We start from the raw sequence: 20,236 nt of genomic DNA, 5'->3' as shown, positions 1-20,236 counted from the left end.
ATGGACACGCGTCAGCTGGGTATTGCTCATTTTTGGTACTTAAGTACCTTGGAAACATGCCCACGATCATCCGTCTGCCACCTTTTCGGCACCATCTTGTCATTGATTCCCATCCGTCCGATCTAGCAAGGATTTCATTCAACGCCCCGGATTAATCCCCCTTTTTCCATCTATATATACGAGACCCCATTCTTCATCTTCATTTTTACCTCCGTTCACCAAAAGCAAGAAAGGAAGAAAAACGAAACCAGAGACTTCTTTATAAAGTTTCTATTATGTGCATGTTTTCTCGGCCAAAGAAACAAAGAAACCCTGGTCTGTTCGAGTCCGTGAGTTCTTATTTGCAACCTCTTCTTCAATCGACAATCTCTCTGCAATCGCCATTATTGTGTAAGTATGCAATCTTTGTTTTCCATTTTGTCAGTTTTTATTCATGTTGTTCTTGCTGTGTATGTGTATATACTAGTTTACATCCTTAGCATAATATGATAGGAGGTTTTGATCCGATAGGCTCTTATGCTTTTTAGACTTCCATACTGGATTTACATCACTGGCTTATACCCAGTTTTCATATTTGAGTGAGGTTCTTATTTTTTGGGTTTTGAATTTTTTTAGGCGACGTTTCTTGTACACTAAGTTTTCGGGTAAAAAACATGGGCCTTGACAAATGCACGAAACCCAAGGCTGCCTTTCCTGGTTAACCGCCACTCTCTTTTCCCTTAATTTTCGGGATTTTCAAAAAAATTTCCACTCTCCTTCCTTTCCCGTGGAACGCACGTCCTGACTCTTTAATAAGGGTCTTAATATATAGCTTGTTTTGCTCCTTAACCCCGAGCTCGTAAGTTCGAGCTCGGAACTCTTGCATGCATGGCCCTCACCATTTTTTCTTTCTCGCTGGATGTCACAGAATCTGGAAAGACGGTGGGGGTCGTTGCTGGCAATCCCTTACGAGCCAAAATCTCCGAGCCCAGAATCGTTGTTCGCCCGAAATCAACGTCGGATAAGAGAATACGAGCTTGCGCGCGAGCAAGAGGACATTCGAGCTCACTACCGCCGCCAGATAGACGAGGTCATAGAGGGGAAGAGGAGAGTTCTTCGGGAGGCCCTCTATCCGGAATCCTATTCAGGACCTAGGCCGATTCCTCTCGATCTTGCATTAAAGGTTACTGTCGCGTACCATCCAGGAGAACTCAAATTTTCACTAATGGGGGAACCTTCTTCCTCACAGCCGAGGAGAGAAGTGTTTGAGGCCGAGCACTACTGGAGCTCGGTTACCACAACTAGTCAGATAACTGACATCTTGGCTTTCCACGGCCTTAGCCTGTCAGGCTCCTTGAAGTGTCGACCTCCGGTCGACCATGAACGAAGCTGTTTCGCCCCTGGGGGCCGCGACGCCAGTGTGAAATACGCGGTCTGGAGCCAAGAACATATGAGGGCAGGAGCTCTATTGCCCTTGAAGTCTTTTTTCAAGGACTTCACGGATTTCGTTGGGTTGGCCCCGTTCCAACTCAACACCAACTCTTACAGGGTACTGTCTGCCCTGAGGTCCTTATACCACGAGATGGGGTGGAAAGGACCTTCGCCTCAAGAGATCTTGTATCTCTTTTGTCTGAAAAGTAACCCCTCCCGGGCTCGGGGAGGGGATGGCTTTTATTACCTCTCGAGCTATCCCAAGGAGAAGAAGGTCTTTGGAGATCTTCCCAATCATCCGCCTGATTTGAAGAGGGCCTTCTTCTGGACAGACGGTCTGTCCCCGTCTCGACACTATTCGTTCAGGCGGATTCGTAAGTATTCTTGTTATCTTTATTTCTGTGCTCAAGATTTTAGCTCTTAGATCCGTACTTAGTAGAAATATGTTATCTTTCAGCCAATTTTCCGCGTCCCACTCCTGACGATACAATGAAGGAGCATAGAGAGACCTTGCTCCAACTCACCCGTGGCAGGAGGTCTCTCCTATACCTTTTGCACGAGGATAAGCTCTGAAAGTGCGGACTTTTGGAGGAGGGCCAGTCCACCTTTGACTGGTCCAATATAAAATATGAACACTGGGAGCAGGTGCCCCTGCCCACAGGCGCCCTCCCTCCGAGGAGAGAAACGAGGCCACCACTTCCAGTTCACCAGAGGAGTCCGTCGTCTGGGAATGAGGCTAATGATGAAGCCTCGAGCTCGGATTCGGATGAAGGTAAAGTCCTCCCTACCTCGAGAATGTGGTCCCCCACCTTACTAAAACACAGGCCCAATAGGTTAGTCTCGTGCCCACAGGATAGATACCACTTCTACATATGGAGTTGGGTAGATGACTGTGTCCATAGGTTTGATAGTGGGCTCGGGAAATACGACACCATGTATACCACGGACGAGGTGTGGAACGGAATAGCTGTTCAGTATGGGACCAACGATTATAGGGACCTTTCGAGGTTATCGCCCACATATAGGGAAGGCACTCCCCCCGCCTCCTTTGAAGACGGGGGAATTTCATGGTCCCCAAGCTCGAGCTCGGGGGAGAGTTCCAGTTAGGTTTCTTCTATCATCACTTTATATGTCTGTGATACTGAAACAACTTGTATGCTTCTCTTTTACTGGCTCACTATGTGTTGTCACTTGTGCAGGCAAGATGGACTCCAACCTCGACAACATCATCGATGGTGCTGGCGCCAAGAGGAGCAAGCGTCCCAGAGCGAGGTCGTTTAAGACTGACCAGCCGAGCAAGGGCCCCAAGAGGTCCAAGAAAACACCTCCCCTTGCTCCGCCGGTTTCGAGCTCCATCGTTGCGGCGACTTCCCAGGCCGGCGCTTCCACAACGGCGCCGTCCTCGCAGGTCGTCGCCTCTGCTGTGGCGCCGACTTTGCTGGTTGGTCCCTCCATTATGGCTGAGTCCCAACCTCCTGTGGTAGGTCAGTCATCCTTAGGTCCGCCTACTAGAAGGCCTTCTGCTTCTCGAGCTCAGAAGCTATCAATTTCCACCCACATGGATGCATATGTGGTCGATAATGCCGCTGGGTCCCATGGATCTACGCTGGTCTTGGATGTTATGTCCCGGATCGGCCAGAGCTATGGCAGTCTCGAAGCTCCCCAATGGCAGTGCTTAAATGACACCCGAGACTGCACTATTCTCTACGAGAAGAGTATCGAGCATACTGCCGCGGTGAGTATCCTTCTATAGTCCTTCCTTTTCTGCTTATAATCACACTGACCTGGAGCTAATGGTGGTTTCTTCCTTTTTCAGGCTCTTGCCTTCACTGCCCAGCTAAATTATAAGCTGAACAATGAGATCCACTCGAGCAAGTCTCATGCTCAGGAGGCGAAGGATCTCCAGCTCAAAGCATGCGATGATTTGAAGGCAGCGAATGCGAAGCTTGAGGCAGGAACCAAGGAACGTGAGGACATGGCCACCGAGCTCGGGAAGCTGAAAACTGAGCTCGAGGAGCATAAGAAGGAGATCACCCAGCTTCAGGAGATCAACAAAAAGCTTGAAGAGGAAAAGGCTGCTACCTTTGACATCATGGAGGATGCAAAAGCTCGTCTCCTTGCTGAGTACAAAGAGAAGAAGGAACAAGCGGTTGACTCAGCCATGTACCGAATGTGGACCTACAATGAAGATCTGGACACCAGCTTCTTAGGTCCTCACGAGGCGCCGCTTCTTGAAAGGTGGAATGCTCGGCTCGAGAAGGAAGAGGCTGAGTAGCTTGAGAAGGAGAAGGCTGATCAGCTCGAGAAGGAAAAGGCTGCTCAGGACGCCGTTTCGGAGGGAGCCCAGGAGGATAGCCATGCTATTCGTCCTGAGGAATCCGGTGCTGCAGTTGTTGAGAAGGCCAAGGAGACTCCTCTTCCTTGACTCTGATCTCGGGGGAACCATTTATTGGGGCTGCGTCCCCTTATTTCTGTAATTATTTTAATTTATGCCCTCGGGGCTGATACAATTTCTTTAAATATTACTTATATATGCTTTACATTTCTTGGCTCAAAATATTTGGCACATTTTATATTGATGAATCAGTTGTGTTTATTTAGTCATACAAACATATTGTGGATTTAGGTTCAAAGCTCAATGCATTCATGCACAATTTGTTCAAATTATCCACTTCCGACCTCGTTATTCTTCAAAGTCGGATATTACTTTGACCATGAACCCAAAAGTACTTATATGGTATGTAATGTGGATGATTTGGTTATATCTTTTTTGCTTAGTCACTTTTTCTCATCCTCGGTTTTTGCTCCAAGGTTAAGAGTTCGAATTATTTTCTTTAAGATATTCCAGCCTCGATTTCGAAATAGGTTTAGGTTCCTACTTACCATCGATTAGTTTTTTTCTTTTGGTTGGTTTGTTCCAAACTTGTTAAGTTTGCACATCTGGTTAACTCCAAACGTTTTCGGTTTTTGATAATTCGGTTATGTCCGAACTATCTCAGCTCGCATATTTGGTTATATCCAAGTACTTTATATATTTTTGATAATTCGGTTGTGTCCGAACTATTTTGATAATTCGGTTATGTCCGAACTATCTAAGCTCGCGTATTTGGTTACATCCAAATACTTTATATGTTTTTGATAATTCGGTTATGTCCGAACTTTCTAGGCTCGCATATTTGGTTACATCCAAAGACTTTATAAGTTTTTGATAATTCGGTTATGTCCGAACTATCTAGGCTCGCGTATTTGGTTACATCCAAATACTTTATATTTTTTTTTTGTATATGTTATTTTATTTTTTAAGCTGATGGTATATGTACCAATGATGCCCCCTTAATATCCTATGAGTGTGACCATAGGTTATTAAATTAAGAGAGATTGCAAAAATAAAAAGAAATAACATATTTGAACGAAATGGATCTTTTATTTGATGACATTCAAAAACAAATAAGCTAATACAAATAGAAACTCATGGTTATAGGCAACACTTTTCCTACACTACTGATAGTAAGGTCTAAGGTGTTCGCCATTCCATGCTCGCGGTACTAGGCTCTCGTCCAATCTCGCAAGTTTGTACACACCAGGTCGGATGACTGACTCTATCTGGTATGGTCCTTCCCAGTTCGGCCCGAGCACTCCAGCTGCTGGATCTCGAGTTGCCAAGAATACGCGTCTTAACACCAGATCTCCCATTCCGAATTTTCGATCTCGAACCCTCTTGTTGAAATATCTGGTAGTTCGTTGCTGGTAGGCAGCGTTTCTCAGTTGGGCCTCTTCTCTTTTTTCTTCAATCAAGTCTAAGGTTTCCTCGAGCTGAGTATGGTTTGAACTTTGGTCGTAAATCTGAGTTCGGATCGTTGGGATTTCGACTTCTATGGGCAACATTGCCTCGCAGCCGTATGCTAGAGAGAACGGGGTATGTCCTGTCGAGGTTCGAGCCGTTGTCCTGTATCCCTAAAGGACTTGGGGCAATTCTTCGGGCCACCGTCCCTTTGCTTCCTCCAACTTTTTCTTTAGAGAACTCTTGAGAGTTTTGTTCACAGCTTCGACCGGGCCATTCGCTTGAGGGTGAGCCACTGATGAAAAACTCTTTATTATACCGTTCTTTTCACAAAAATTGGTGAATAGGTCGCAATCGAACTGGGTTCCGTTGTCGGATACGATCTTCCTTGGCACTCCGTATCGGCACACGATGCTCTTTACAATGAAATCAAGGATCTTCTTTGAGGTTATAGTTGCCAACGGTTCAGCCTCCGTCCATTTTGTGAAGTAATCCACGGCGACTACAGCATATTTCACTCCGCCTTTGCCAGTCGGGAGAGAGCCTATGAGATCGATGCCCCATACCGCGAAAGGCCATGGGGATGTCAACATGGTCAGCTCGGATGGTGGGGCTCGAGGTATCATGGCGAATCTCTGGCATTTGTCGCATTTCTTCACATACTCGAAAGAATCCGCTTTAATGGTTGGCCAGAAATATCCCTGGCGTATGATCTTCTTGGACAGGTTGTGCCCCCCAGTGTGATCTCCACAGAACCCTTCATGAATTTCTTCAATGACTTTCTTAGCTTCGGGAGGGGTTACGCACCTGAGTAATGGCATGGAATATCCCCTTCGGTACAGCCTTCCATCCAAGATTGTGTAACGGGGAAGTTGATACATCAACTTTCGAGCTTGGTTCCGATCTTTTGGAAGAACTCCATTTTCGAGATAATCAACTATCGGGGTCATCCAGGTCGGCTCTGTTTCGATCATACACACATCTTCCTCTTCTGGCTCGTTAATGCTAGGCGCTGATAGGTGTTCTATGGGTATGACATTCAGCTCTTCATTTTCGGCGGACGTAGCGAGTCGAGCTAAGGCATCTGCGTTTGAATTCTGCTCGCGAGGAACTTGTTCGATTGTATAGAATTCGAAACACTCTAACGCTGATTTTGCCTTCTCCAAATAAGCCGCCATTCTCGTGCCGCGAGCCTGGTATTCACCCAAATTTGATTAACCACTAGCTGGGAGTCACTGTAGCACTGTATAGCTTTAGCTTTGAGCTCCTTAGCTATACGAAGTCCTGCGAGTAAAGCCTCGTATTCGGCCTCATTATTCGACGCTTTGAAGTCAAATCTTAGGGCAGAATGAAATCTGCTTCCCGCGGGGGTAACTAAAATGACCCCTGCCCCCGCTCCATTTTCATTTGACGAGCCGTCAACGTAAAGTTTCCATAGCTCGTGGGTCGTGATTATTACCTCGTCGTCGGCTATACCAGTACATTCCACTATAAAGTCCGCCAATGCTTGTGCCTTAATGGTTGTTCTCGGGTGGTAGGTGATCTCGAACTGTCCGAGCTCAACAGCCCATTTAAGAAGCCGACCTGAAGCTTCTGGTTTAGACAGGACTTGCCTAAGTGGTTGATCAGTCAGTACATGGATGGGATGTGCCTGAAAGTAGGGGCGGAGCTTACGGGATGAATGAATTAGACTGAGCGCGAGTTTCTCCATCAATGGGTACCTTGACTCTGCCCCCAGTAATCTTTTACTGATGTAATAAACGGGTCTTTGCACCCTCTCTTCTTCTCGGACGAGCACCGCACTTATCGCGTGTTCGGTAGTTGAAAGGTATAGGTACAGTATTTCCCCCGTTTCAGGTTTTGATAGGATAGGCGGCTCTGCAAGGTGCTTTTTGAGCTCCTGAAAGGCCAGCTCGCATTCCTCTGTCCATTCAAACTTCTTACCTCCTCTCAGTAAGTTGAAAAATGGAAGACCACGATCTTTAGATTTTGAGATGAATCTGCTTAGAGCTGCCATCCTGCCAGTCAAACTTTGGACATCTTTGTGCCTTCGAGGTGAGGGCATGTCAATCAGGGCTTTGATCTTGTCAGGGTTAGCCTCGATTCCTCGAGAGTTCACAATAAAGCCCAGAAATGTTCCTGAAGATACCCCGAAAGTGCACTTCTGAGGGTTTAGCTTCATGTTGTATTTCCTGAGCACGCCAAAGCACTCTTCGAGGTCATCAACATGGTTCTTGTTGAGTTGAGACTTTACAAGCATGTCATCAACATAAACCTCCATGTTGTTCCCTATTTGTTATGAAAACATCATGTTTACGAGCCGCTGGTATGTGGCTCCAGCATTCTTGAGCCTGAATGGCATGACATTATAGCAATATAGCCCTTTATCCGTGATGAAGCTCATGTGTTCTTGGTCGGGGGCATGCATGGGAATCTGGTTATATCCAGAATAGGCATCCATGAACGACATCAGGCCATGCCCCACCGTGGCATCTACGAGCTGGTCAATCCTTGGTAACGGAAAACAGTCTTTTGGGCAAGCTTTGTTGAGATCTGAGTAGTCAATACAGGTTCTCCACGTCCCATTGGGCTTTGGGACCAACACCGGATTGGCTACCCAGTCAGGGTAAAAGGCATCCCTAATGAATTTGTTTGCCTTTAACCTGTCAACCTCCTCTTTTAACGCCTTCTTTCTGTCTTCATCCAGTTGTCTTCGCTTTTGTTGCTTCGGGGGAAAGCTTTTGTCTATGTTTAGTGCGTGGCTTGCTACATTCGGGCTTATCCCCACCATGTCTGAGTGCGACCATGCGAAGACATCCTGGTTTTTCTTCAAAAAACAGATTAATTGCTATTTGGCCTCGTCTTGGAGGTGTTTTCCGACCTTCACCTTCTTCGAGGGATCAGCTTCCTCGAGCTGAACCTCTTCGAGCTCCTCTAAAGGTTCGAGGTCAAACTTCTCCTCAATCCTCGGATCGATCTCTTCGTCAACCTCTAAGACCGTTCCGTCTTTGTTTTGTATGATGACGAGTGCTTGAGCGTTCATTTGTTTCTTTCCTCTCATGGAGATGTTATAGCATTCCCTCCCTGCCAATTGGTCTCCTTTCAACGTCCTGACTCCGCTAGGGGTCGGGAACTTAAGGGCCAGATGCCTTACTGATGAAACTGCCCCCAGCCCGACCAGGGCGGGTCTCCCGAGTAGCACATTGTAGGCAGATGGTAAGTCTACTACTACGAACTCCATTATCTTGGTCACCGAGACTGGATAGTCTCCCAAGGTTATGGGGAGCTCAATGGATCCCATACAGGCAATTCCTTCTCCTAAAAAGTCGTACAAAGTAGTTGCACATGCTTTCAGGTCGCGAAGGGAGAGTCCCATCTTCTCGAGGGTTACTTTATAGAGGATGTTGACTGAGCTCCTGTTATCTATGAGAACTCGGTGGACCCTTTTATTGGCCAACTGAAGAGTAATAACCAGCGGATCATGATGAGGGAATTGAATATGGGAGGCGTCTTCCTCGGTGAAGGTTATTGGTTGTGTTTCAATCCTCTGGCTTTTTGGTGCCCTGGGTTCGGGTTCATAAGGAGACCCGTCCCCTGTCTTCAACTCGTTAACATACCTCTTTTGGGCATTCCTGCCCCCTCCTGCGAGATGAGGCCCTCCCGAGATGGTTATTACATCCTCTCCATCTATCGGCAGGGGCCTATCTTCTTCCCGAGATCGGGAGTTATTGTTTTGTGTGGTCGGAGGCGCGGCTACTCTCTGGCTCGCGGCCGCTTGACCAATATTCTGGTTTTTGACATAATGCCGGAAGTAACCTCTCGAGATCAACCCTTCGATCTCGTCCTTTAGTTATTGACATTCATCGGTTGTATGTCCGGTGTCTCTGTGGAACCGAAAATATTTACTGGAATCCCTCTTGGATTTTTGATTTCTCATCGGGTCCGGACGCCTAAAGGGGACCTGGTTTTCATTAGCCAGATATATGTTTTCCCGAGACTCATTGAGCTCGGTGTATACCTTATACACGGAGAAATACCTCTCCCCTTTCTTTTTCTTTCCTCCCTCAGCTTCGGGGTTACTTCCTTCATTCTTTTTCCTCTTGGATCGGTTCTCCGAGGCAGGCTTTGGTGCCGCTGGGTCCGCCGAGGTTGAGGCAGAGTTGATGTTTATCGTTGTAGTTTCGGACTGGGAGGTCGCTTTGAGCGTCGACCTCGCTTCCTCTACATTGACAAACCTCTGCGCTCGTTTGTTAAACTCGGTTATTGACCTGACCGGTTTCCCTTGCATGTCATCCCAAAGGGCACTTCCCGGTAATACGCCAGCTCGGATAGCCATGAGGTGTCCATTGTCATCCACATCCCGAGCTCGGGCTACTTCCAGATTAAATCTTGTTAAGTAACTCTTCAATGTTTCGCCCGGTTGCTGCCGGACGTTAGTTAAGGTGGATGCTTCTGGTCTGACCCCTACCATTTCTCTGAACTGCTTCTTAAAGTCTTTAGACAACTGCTCCCATGAGGTTATTGAGTGTCTCTTATACTTTTCGAACCAACTTTTGGCAGGTCCTGCCAATGATGTTGGAAACAACATGCACCTGAGCTCGTAACCCACGTTACTGACTCTCATGATAGTGTTGAACGTGCTCAGGTGACTACACGGGTCGGTCTTTCCTTCAAATGTAGGGACGTGAGGAATCTGAAACCCTTGAGGAAATTGAGTGTTAGAAATATGGGGAGAAAACGGCTCGAGCTCCTCATCAGAGTCCTCATATCGACCATTTCCTCGTTCATTCTTCAAAAGCCTAAAGGCTCTTTCGAGCTGAACGATTCTTTCTTGGACGGGGTCAGTAGGAGGTGCTGTCTGGAATTGACTGTCATTGATAGTGATTCCAGGCTCGCATCTTCGCAAGGGATCTCTACGCTTATTCAAGCGATCCCTCAGGTCCGGATTTGTTTGATCTCCATTCCCCCGACTCTGATTCAAATGATTTCGCAGGTCGGGACGATTCTTGCGACTTCCAGTATTCTTACGACCTCAATCGTGTTTACTGACGGGCCTGGTCTCTCCGGACTCATCACTGGTGAAACTCATTGCTCGGTTATTTGGCGATGGATTCTTTCCACGTCGCCTCGTCTCCGTAGTGCGAGACCGAGACGTCTGACTTCTCTCAGATGGAGTGCCTCTCCGCTCCTGGAAAGTCTCTCTATTTCCTTGTCTTTCCCCCGCACGCCCTTGATCCTGATCTCGAACAGGTTGAACGTTTCTGTGTGGGGGCGAAGGATATCTTATGGGTGACGGAGGGAACCGTATTGGCGATGGTGGCTGCCACCCTTGTCGCGGCCTGGATGGTCCAGAATTTGCCCGAGATGGGTCAGTTGCATTTGGTGCGTTCCCAGGTACCTGAGTCCGAGCCTCTGCAGGGGTTCGGTCATTCTCAGCTCCTGCAGGCACTTCCACAGGCGGGTTAGCCGGGGCCCGAACTCGAGTACTCCTCTGGGGCCTGGGTGGAGCGGATGGCTCTGCTGGTGTCGGAGGTTAAGTCGGCCTCCTTGTGGCAGCATCCTTTCGTGGACGCCCGCGGGGCCTCCGGGGAGGAACATGTACGTCCCTTGGAGGAGGGACTCGGTTTTCGCGCGGAGGCGGGGGCTGAGCCACCTGCGCCTCTGCGGCTATCCTTGTCAACTCCTCATTCCGTTTGTTGGCTTCTGCCAACAATTGCTTCAGTTGTCAGTTTTCAAGCTCCACAATAGGAACGTACCGCTCAGGATTGTAGTACATATCCTCATCTCTTGGTGGAGGAGGTGGTCCCCGGGAATCAGAGGACCCACTTCTCTCTTCAACATCCGGGTTCTCCATTAATTGTTTTCCAAGACGTCTTGGGTAATTTTCCTCAGGGGTGTTCTGATTGTTTGTGGCCATGATTTTCTCAGGGATGAATGCTTAAGGCTCTCAATGAAAGCACCAAACTGTTGACGCCGTTTTTCGTCTAACAGTGAAAGAAGAGCACATAAACAATAACTGATAATGGCCAATTGAAATAAGACAATACAAGCACACGATTTTTACGTGGTTCAGCAGTTAAATCTGCCTAGTCCACGAGTCTCTCTTATTAAACTCAAGATTATCTCTGGAAATTCCTCTTCAGGAATGAATTCTCCAGAATTTTCTCTCAAGGTTCAAAATTTTGGTCCATTACAATGGCGCATGACCCCTCTATTTATAGAGAAGGCTGTAGAATACTATCCCACATATTTTGGGTAGTTACTCTTTTTGTGTTATTCAAATAAATGGCTTTAAATGCCTATAATCAGATATAAAAGGAAACGTCCCCTGAAGACCAGGTGACGTATAACTGACCAAATAATATCCCACGATTCTTGGGGATTTACAATAATAAATGAGGATTACATTTCGTATAGACATCACTTATATATATTCAAGGTGGTTATCAGGTATCTCCAAGGGTTTAACTTCCCAGGTTTCCCGTCATCTTTCGAGATCGTATGTGCGTCGAGCTCAGGACCTCTGATCCGGGGTCGTCCCTGAAGATGGATGCATCTCCAGAGCTACCTTTTCGAGATCATGAACACTCCGAGGTCACCATATTCGAGGTCGTCTATGTCCTGCAGGCTCGATATTTAATCCTGGAGCATATTTCCAACCTTATGAGTCCACTTGTTTGCGAATCCAAATTTCGAGGTTATATTTAACATAGCTCGAAATCTGGGTGTAACAATTTGGATTCCTTTTATAGTCTTATCAAGAATATTGGCTTCTTATTGGGGATCTAGGAGTGGAGTTTATGACCAAATTAATATTTAGAAATTGCTGGATGATGGAGCATATCACTTACATTCCAACAAAAAAAAAGTTTATCTTCTTCAATTGTGAAGATTTAATCAATAAATATATAAAAAAAAATTCCATTCAAATAATGTCAAGGATTGAAAATACTTCATTATATTACATTCCACAAAATAAAAACCCATGAAAATATGATGTGGTAGCTATATACAATAATATTTTGTAAAAGTCCTTAAAAAATTCCTATAAAAAAGTAATAATTGATGTTTATAATTCTTTTAAGGTAAATATCATTTTGAGTTTTATGTTGTGCAAAGTTATTGATTGGATTTTTTTTTATTTTGCTAAATGATAATTCAGACTTTACGTTTTGTAAAATCGAACAAAAAAATACATTGAATTCAATTTTTGTTTAAATAATTTCAAATATAATATTTACATCTCTGCTTCTCGCTCATCTTTTATGTTTCTCTAAACTCATCTTATCTTTAAGGATCCAACAATTTATCTTATATTTTAAATAAATTTGACCAAAATCGACTCAGGATATTATTTTGTTTCATTTTGTAAAATATAAGGTTTGAATTGTCATTTAACAAAAGAGAGAGTTTGGTCGATAGTTTTTGCACAACACAAGGACTGAAATGATATTTACCCTTCTTTGAATTTCCAGGTAGTTATTTTTAGTAATTACAATATTTAACTAATTTTTAATTTTTTTTATCCCCAACAAGAAAGTATTTGACTTATTCTCAAATTAGAATGGAAAGTAATTTTTAATAGCCCTATTATTGAAAAATTATTTACTAGATGTAATTTCAAGTGATTTTTGAAGCATAAGAATAATTTAAAAATAAATGTATGGTTATATTTTTAAGGAAAAAAATCTAAAACTTTTTCATGATAATATTCTTATGTGAAATTGTAACAACTCGAATTTGTTAATAGGGCTTAGGGCCTTGATTAGTGTGCCTGGAGGGCAATAAATGAATTAATATGTTGATATGTGAATTTATGTGAATATATGATAGTGATGCATGTTTAGTTGAGTTAAATATGCATGTGGGCCCCGTCTGGATATTAGAGGTATAAATGTGATAAATGCTATATATATATGTGATATGTCTGTGCAGCACGATCCGAGACAGTCTTGGGGAGCGGTTAGCCAGAAAGTCACAATAGGGTTGAGATTCCGACTCGGGGCGAGTTGAGGGGTAATTTGGGTATTAGATGTGTTATGGGGTTATCAGGTTGTGGAAATAAATATTTGGAGATATATTTGAGGATAGAATGTCTAGGAGGGAATACCGGAGAAATTTACCATTTTGCCCTCGGGGACGTTTTGGTACCCCGAGCCTTGAGGTAACCTTAAAGCTTAAGTTAAATAAAACAAAGTAAAGGAACTGTTGGGAAACTTGGAGAAACCGACATTCACTTTCATTCCCAGCTGTAGCTAGTTTCTCATCTCCCTCTCTCTTTCACTCTCTAAGACAAACTCAAGGGAATTAAGCTTTGGGTGGCCACTAGTCAAGAACTAAGGATTGAAGCTGAGCTTGGGATTTAGAGATTTTGCACAGAAGTATAATTCTTCAAGGTAAGTTCTTAATATGTTGATTTGAGTCAATTTTGCAGCTGGTTTAAGGTTGTATATTGAGGTTGCATGTAGGATTAGTTTGGATTGGGATTTGATTATTAGGCTGAGTTTTGGGGGGCTAGTTCTTGATAGGTTTTGATGTTAAAACTGGGCTAGAATCTTGTGATGATTATCTAGAGTTGTTAGTTTGGTTTTGGGAGAATTGGTTTGAAGAAAATGCAGGGAAAAAGATGAAGATTTCTGGGTTTGGAGGTGAGGGTCGCGGCCCTAGGAGGGCATGCTGCGGCCCGTGTGTGCACGCGGCCATGGGAGCCCGAGATGCTTGAGGGTGGTGCGACACTTGGTGATGCGCGTCGCGGCCCGTGTGGGTTTCAGAGTGGTGCTAGCCTCTGTTTCGAGGCTAGCCGCGGCGCTTGTGGGTAGGGCCACGACTCTTAGTGCCAGTCTGAGTTTTTAAGTGTGTTTAGGCTTGGGAACTCAATGGTTAAGGCTCGGGATGGATTTTATCACCCGGATTGATAGAATTCATGGTCCCAGAGATTAGAGATATGGCTCAAAGTTATTTAATGGATTATAACTTGATGGATGGATATTGTTAATGTGTTGTGACTAGGGTTTTGGTGAGGCTCAAGTTAGAGGACTGTGCTCGGGATAGCGGTGCTCGAAGAGCTCGGGACTCAGGTAAGAAAACCCTTGTTCCCATAGAGCTTGTATGCAGGGCTGAGCCCAATGTGTTTGAATTGCAAGGCGTAGCCCTTTGATTGAATTTGCTAGTATTCTGTACTTGTTTATTATGCTATGAATGCAATTGTGTGAATGATCGGCAAGAGCCGGGAACGGTGTAGGCCGAGGTCGGCAGGGGCCGGGAACGGCAAAGGGCCGAAAAAGGCATTAGGCACGTTGAGTGCAAGGCAGAGTACGGGAGCAATGTTGAGCACGTGGAGTGCAAGTTGCCAGGGCAAGTCCCTAAAGGATACCTGGGATATCCTCACGGTGTGGACCGCGAACCCAGGGCCTGGTAAAGCGCATGGGACGGCTAGGCCGTATGTGTTTAGCCTATTGATGGCTAGTTTATATACTTGGTGTATGTCTTGCATATGTTATCTGTTTGTGGGTTTTCTTGCTGGGCTTCGGCTCAAAGATGCTCTGTGGTGCAGGTAAGGGCAAGGAGAAAGCCAACCAACCATGAGTGTACCAGGCATGAAGCGATGTGTACATGTTTGGCCTGCCTGGCTGCCTCAGCCAGTGAATTTTTTGGGAGATGATTGTAAATAAACTTAGATTTTGTCGTTTAGTCGACTTGGTTCAATTTATATGTTGTAAATATTTCTAAACTGTATTTTGGGATCCCAAGTGTTAAACTTGTATGAATTTCAATGAAATGGAGTTATTTCTAAGGTTTTTCCTCTGTTTATGGCTTAATTACACTATTTGACCTAAAACGTCGATTAGCGAGTTGAATACATGTTTTTAAACTCACTTAGTAACGGCTCTAAGGAAGTAGGACGTTACAGAAACTGTTATGCTTATGATATCTCTACATCTATATGGCAAAAAAAATAATTGGTGCTAATATTTGAGAGAAAAAATGTATATTTAAGAAAGGGCCTTTAGCATTAATACATTTAAGTTATGCATGGGTGGTCATTTTAGTCCTTGAATTTTTATTTTGTTCAGCAATCAAATCATTAAGTTTATTATATAGTGTCAATTAAATCCATGAAGTTTGCAGTCAATTTGGTTCCATAGATGTTGTAAGAGTGGATTATTATTTATGGGAACCAAATCAGTCGAAAACTTAACCAACCAATCAATTTTTTTAGCATAATGCATCACCATCACGCTTCCATAAACCAGACTAGTGAACTCACCCATTTTTGCAGCTAAGACTGTGATGTTGTAGTTTTTGTCAATAAGCACCCGACGAAACTTGGCCCAAGTCATTGTTGTAACATCTCAAGCCTACTTGACTACACCCCACCATATTGTGGCATCCCTCCTCAACATATGGGTAGCACAAGCCATCTGATCAGCTCCCATCACTCTCATGAAATATAAGATTGACTCCATCCTCCTCAGTTACTCTTTAACTTCAACTGGGTTAATGCTCCCTTCAAAAATTGGAGGATGATACTTTCTAAGCCTCTTATAAAGTGGCTCGAGTCAATCTTCACCCATAAGAGCAACCCCAAAGGTGCAAGTTGCGGTTGTTGTACATTTCATGATTCATGTGCTGAAAATATCCAAACCAATCCAAAATATTGAAAGAAATAATCCAATAATCATAGTGAAAACAATAATCAAAATCCAATCCCAACAAAACATCAAAGTCAAATAGCGCTGCAACCCAAAATTCCCATGATCCTAGCCACAGAACGCTAAGCAATGAAACAATGAGTTGCAAAGCTTTTCCCATAACTCCTCAGGAAGTCCTTGTTTTCCCTGGAATGATCCCACGTGCCTCTCAAACAACCACTTTTTCACATATCTCTTGACCATGAGGTTGACTCTATTGCCTCCAACTACCAGTCGATTGACAATGCACCATATCATCTCCACGTCTTCTTGCACCTTACGTGCTCGAATGGTCGATTTGAGAAAATTGTAATTCCTCTCACAGTCCAATAATCCTTCATCCCAAACCACATCTTTAATGTGGTTGTTGACCATTACCAAATGACTAACCAAGTCCACGAGACTCCTCTTCACTTCTAGACTTGTCCTCGTCCTCCTGACCTCGCAGATGTTCTTTTCCAACCTCTTTCATTGAGGCTTGCTCCACACCCTCCTCGCAACCTTGTATTGCATGAACATAGCTTTAATGATTTTGAATCCACAGGTAAATCAAGGCATTAAATAAAGGAAACAAAGGAATATAAAACCAAATTTTACAAGGCAATAAGTTGAGCTTGCCTTCGGTGATGAGGATACATGTTAGGACATTCTACAAGACTTTAAAATTGTGGTCTTTAGTATTGCCCTAATTTCTTAAAATATTACGTGCTTGATTTTCGTGCAAATATTACATGATAAAAACATCGAATGTCATAGTCATATATTCGAGAATTGAAGTCTTTGAACAAAGTGTAAGTATGAGAACCCATAATTAAAAACAAAACAAAAGTAATTTAGACTCATAATAACTCAAGTCTTAAAAACTAAAGAACACACATAAAATATTTATAGATTACTAAATCGTCCACAAGGCCCGACCCTAAGTTCGTTGGATCCTAACATGTATGCCCTCCATCGAAACTCTTAAACTCATTGATGCAAGCTTAATTCCTTACCTTTACCTATAACACAGAGTACTCGTGAGATAATGCTCATCGAGAAGAGCTATGATGGACACAACCCATAAGCCCAAATTACATAGCAACATATTAAGTCATATTATCATGAATTTTCATAATTTCATAACAAAATAGACACAAGTATAACAACATAGTGTCAGAACCATAACACCCATCATATCAACATAATACTGTCATTGCGATGACTCATTGCCTTTGTGACAACCCTTTAGTACTACCATGCACACACTAGAAAGGATAAAAACGCAACAACTCATACAAAGCATGCAATAGTAACGATATCAATATCATCATGACACAATATAAATTAATGATTTCCATATTAAACATAAGCAAGTAAAACCTTTATCAAATGTATGTTGAGCATACACTCTATGTCATAGCTAGGTATCACTCTTCTTACTTGAACTTCCAGCAACAACTTGATCACCTCATTTAAGCACCTTCCCAAGACTTAAGAGCATTAACACCAAATTATGAACTTTATAACCAATTACCAAACTCATGCATCACATGATTTAATCCATTTCCTAAGACTTGATCACTATCAATACATCTCTGTGACAACTCTCAAACACCCAAACAAAAGGTCCTAAACAACTTCATCAAGCCTCATCTCAACAATTAGAGAAATGGGTAAAATCTCATTTCTGTACGTCAGCTGTAGACACGTCTCCAACTGGAGTAATCACGTCCTTCTTGGGAAAAACCTTAATTTCTATGTGTCGGCCGTAGTCGTGTCTCCCATCGACACAATCGCATCTTTTTAGGGAAAACCCCAATTGTGACTTTGTGACTATACTTCATTCTCATCCTAAATATTTGAACCAAATAGTCATGAAACCTCACTTTAATCACTTTAATGACCATAAAGAAGTCATAGGATGATTCCAACATAAATTGAATATAAATATAAGCATGCATGGTTAGGGCTTAATCATCTCCAAGATATCATGCAAAACCTCAAAACTAGCAATGGTACATCATATACTCGACCTTAGCATATTTATAACTCCATAAAATTATAACCTTAGGTTCTAACATGCATAGAAAACCAATCATAAAGACCTATGATGTTTTTCTATCAAATCCACCATTATTATGCATCAAGCTTCAAGAAAATTTCAAGAAAGTGAGATGTACATACCAATAGATGTGCAGCAACACTAAACCACAAAATCATATATTGTCAAGTGATCCCAAAACAAATGAGTAAGAATCTTTCTTATTTTCCATGATTATTTTATTATTTTTTATACTAAATATTCAATTATAAATAACAATGACAATTCTTATTTGATACCTTTAAATAATGTTAATCCTAAAATATGGCAGGCTAGGCTTGATCATATAGGAAAATTTTAAATGAATAGACAAGCCAGAGACAACCTAGTGGGCAAAATTGATGAATAAACTTGCCTACATGTGAACATTTTTTAGTGGGAAATTCAATTTGGAAAAGCCAAAAATGCCTATATGGCTAAATGAATGTGAGGCCAACGCATGGTGTATTTTATTTCATCATTTCTACAGATGACTTCTGTAACGTCCAAAATTACTTAATAAGGCTTAGAGCCTTGATTAGGGGGCCAAGATGGAAAATTTTGAAAATGATGTGATTATGTGATATATATGTGTATCATTATATGGTTATGCGAGTTATATTATAATATGACTTGATATGCATGTTTAGGTGTATTAAATATGCATATTGGCCCATTTATAATTAAAAGGGAAATTTTCGTAATTGGGCCCATTATGGGTATATTTGGAATATATGTGTGGGACCACATCATTATGTGGATATATTTGAGCTACTCGATACGAGATGATCCTAGGGAGAAAGCTAGTGGGAAAGTCACAACTGGGCCAATACTTGACTCGGGGGTGAGTCAATGGGTATTTTGGGTATTTAGTACATTATCGGGATATTGGGTAATGGGAATGATTATTTGGTGATATATTGGGAGTTAGTGAGATCAGGAGGGAATTAAGGAGATTTTGACTATTTGGCCCCCGGGGACGTTTTTGGGACCCCAAGCCTTGGGGTTTACTTAAGGTTACTTGAGCTCGAAGTAACCGATCAGAAACAGAAAAATACGTTCAAACAATTTTCTCCCTCTCCCGTTATCCTTTTTACCACTTGTTGCCTTTTCGAAGGAAACTAAAGTTTTAGAGCTCGGATTCAAGCAAGGTTAGAGTCATAACGATTCTATGGAAGATTAGAAGCTTGATAACCAGAGGATTTAGCGGGAAAACACCATAGTTGGAGGTAATTTAAGCTTTGAATTCACGAGTCTCCGTTTACTTAAGTTCTTCAGTTTTGATTTGGATTTTACGGTTCGATGAGTTTTTGATCCATCAGAACTGCGGGTTTTGATGCTTGAGAGGTTCTCTGGGTGGCGTGTGATTGAATGGTGAGTTTGGTACGGATTTGGGGATGATTTTGAGAGGATTTTGGGCTAAGAAATCTGAGTTTGCGGGATCGCACTACAACCCTGTTCTTGGGCGTCGCGGCCCTCATGAACTCAGTCGTATGGCAGTTTCTTGAAGCTGGGTAGCGCTGTGGCCCTAGTCCTGTGTGTTTGGTGTTGGGCTCTCTGGTTGTGAGAGCCGCGACTCTTAGCGTGGGGCGTCGCAACCCTAATAGGGTGAGCCACGACGCAAGTGGCAGTTTTTGGCCAATTAAGGTTTTGAGCACGGGAACTCAAACCTTAGGGCTCGAGATCAATCCTACTACCCGGTTTAGTAGAGTTCGACGTCTTGGAGGCTAGGACTTGGTCCAAAAGTTGGTGTTTACTCGTTATTGACGAGATTCTATACTTGGTTGTGACTAGGTTATTGCTAGGGGCTCAAAACCAGGATTGTGCTCGAGGGTCGTGTTATGATTAATGCCCTAAAAGCATGTAAAGACATTTTATTGGTTTTAAATAAAAGTACAATTTTATTATATTAGAATGTTATAATTATTATTTGAATTAATTATATAATAATATCAAGAAAATTTTGTATTCATTCATGAGAATATGATCTTGTATTAGTATAAAGAATTAAGATCATATATAATGAATAAAATAGTCAGTAACATATTAAAGTAAGGAATCTTTAATGAGTGGTTACTAGTACGGTTTGCTAAGCATACAAGATGCAAGTAATCTAGATTCAGATTACTGATGTGGATAGACATCTTAGTAAAGGTGTTGTATATAATAGAGAATATATATGACAGGACCGATGAGAATTAATTATCTTTATAAACTTGTCGTTTGACGTAAAGATTTAATTCTTGTAATAATAGATGATCATTTGTAGATCAGTCTACATCCTGAGTATTC

Source organism: Humulus lupulus, chromosome 6 (assembly GCF_963169125.1).
Source record: "Humulus lupulus chromosome 6, drHumLupu1.1, whole genome shotgun sequence".
In the NCBI taxonomy this organism is placed as follows: Eukaryota; Viridiplantae; Streptophyta; class Magnoliopsida; order Rosales; family Cannabaceae; genus Humulus; species Humulus lupulus.
This window is presented reverse-complemented; position numbering follows the sequence as displayed.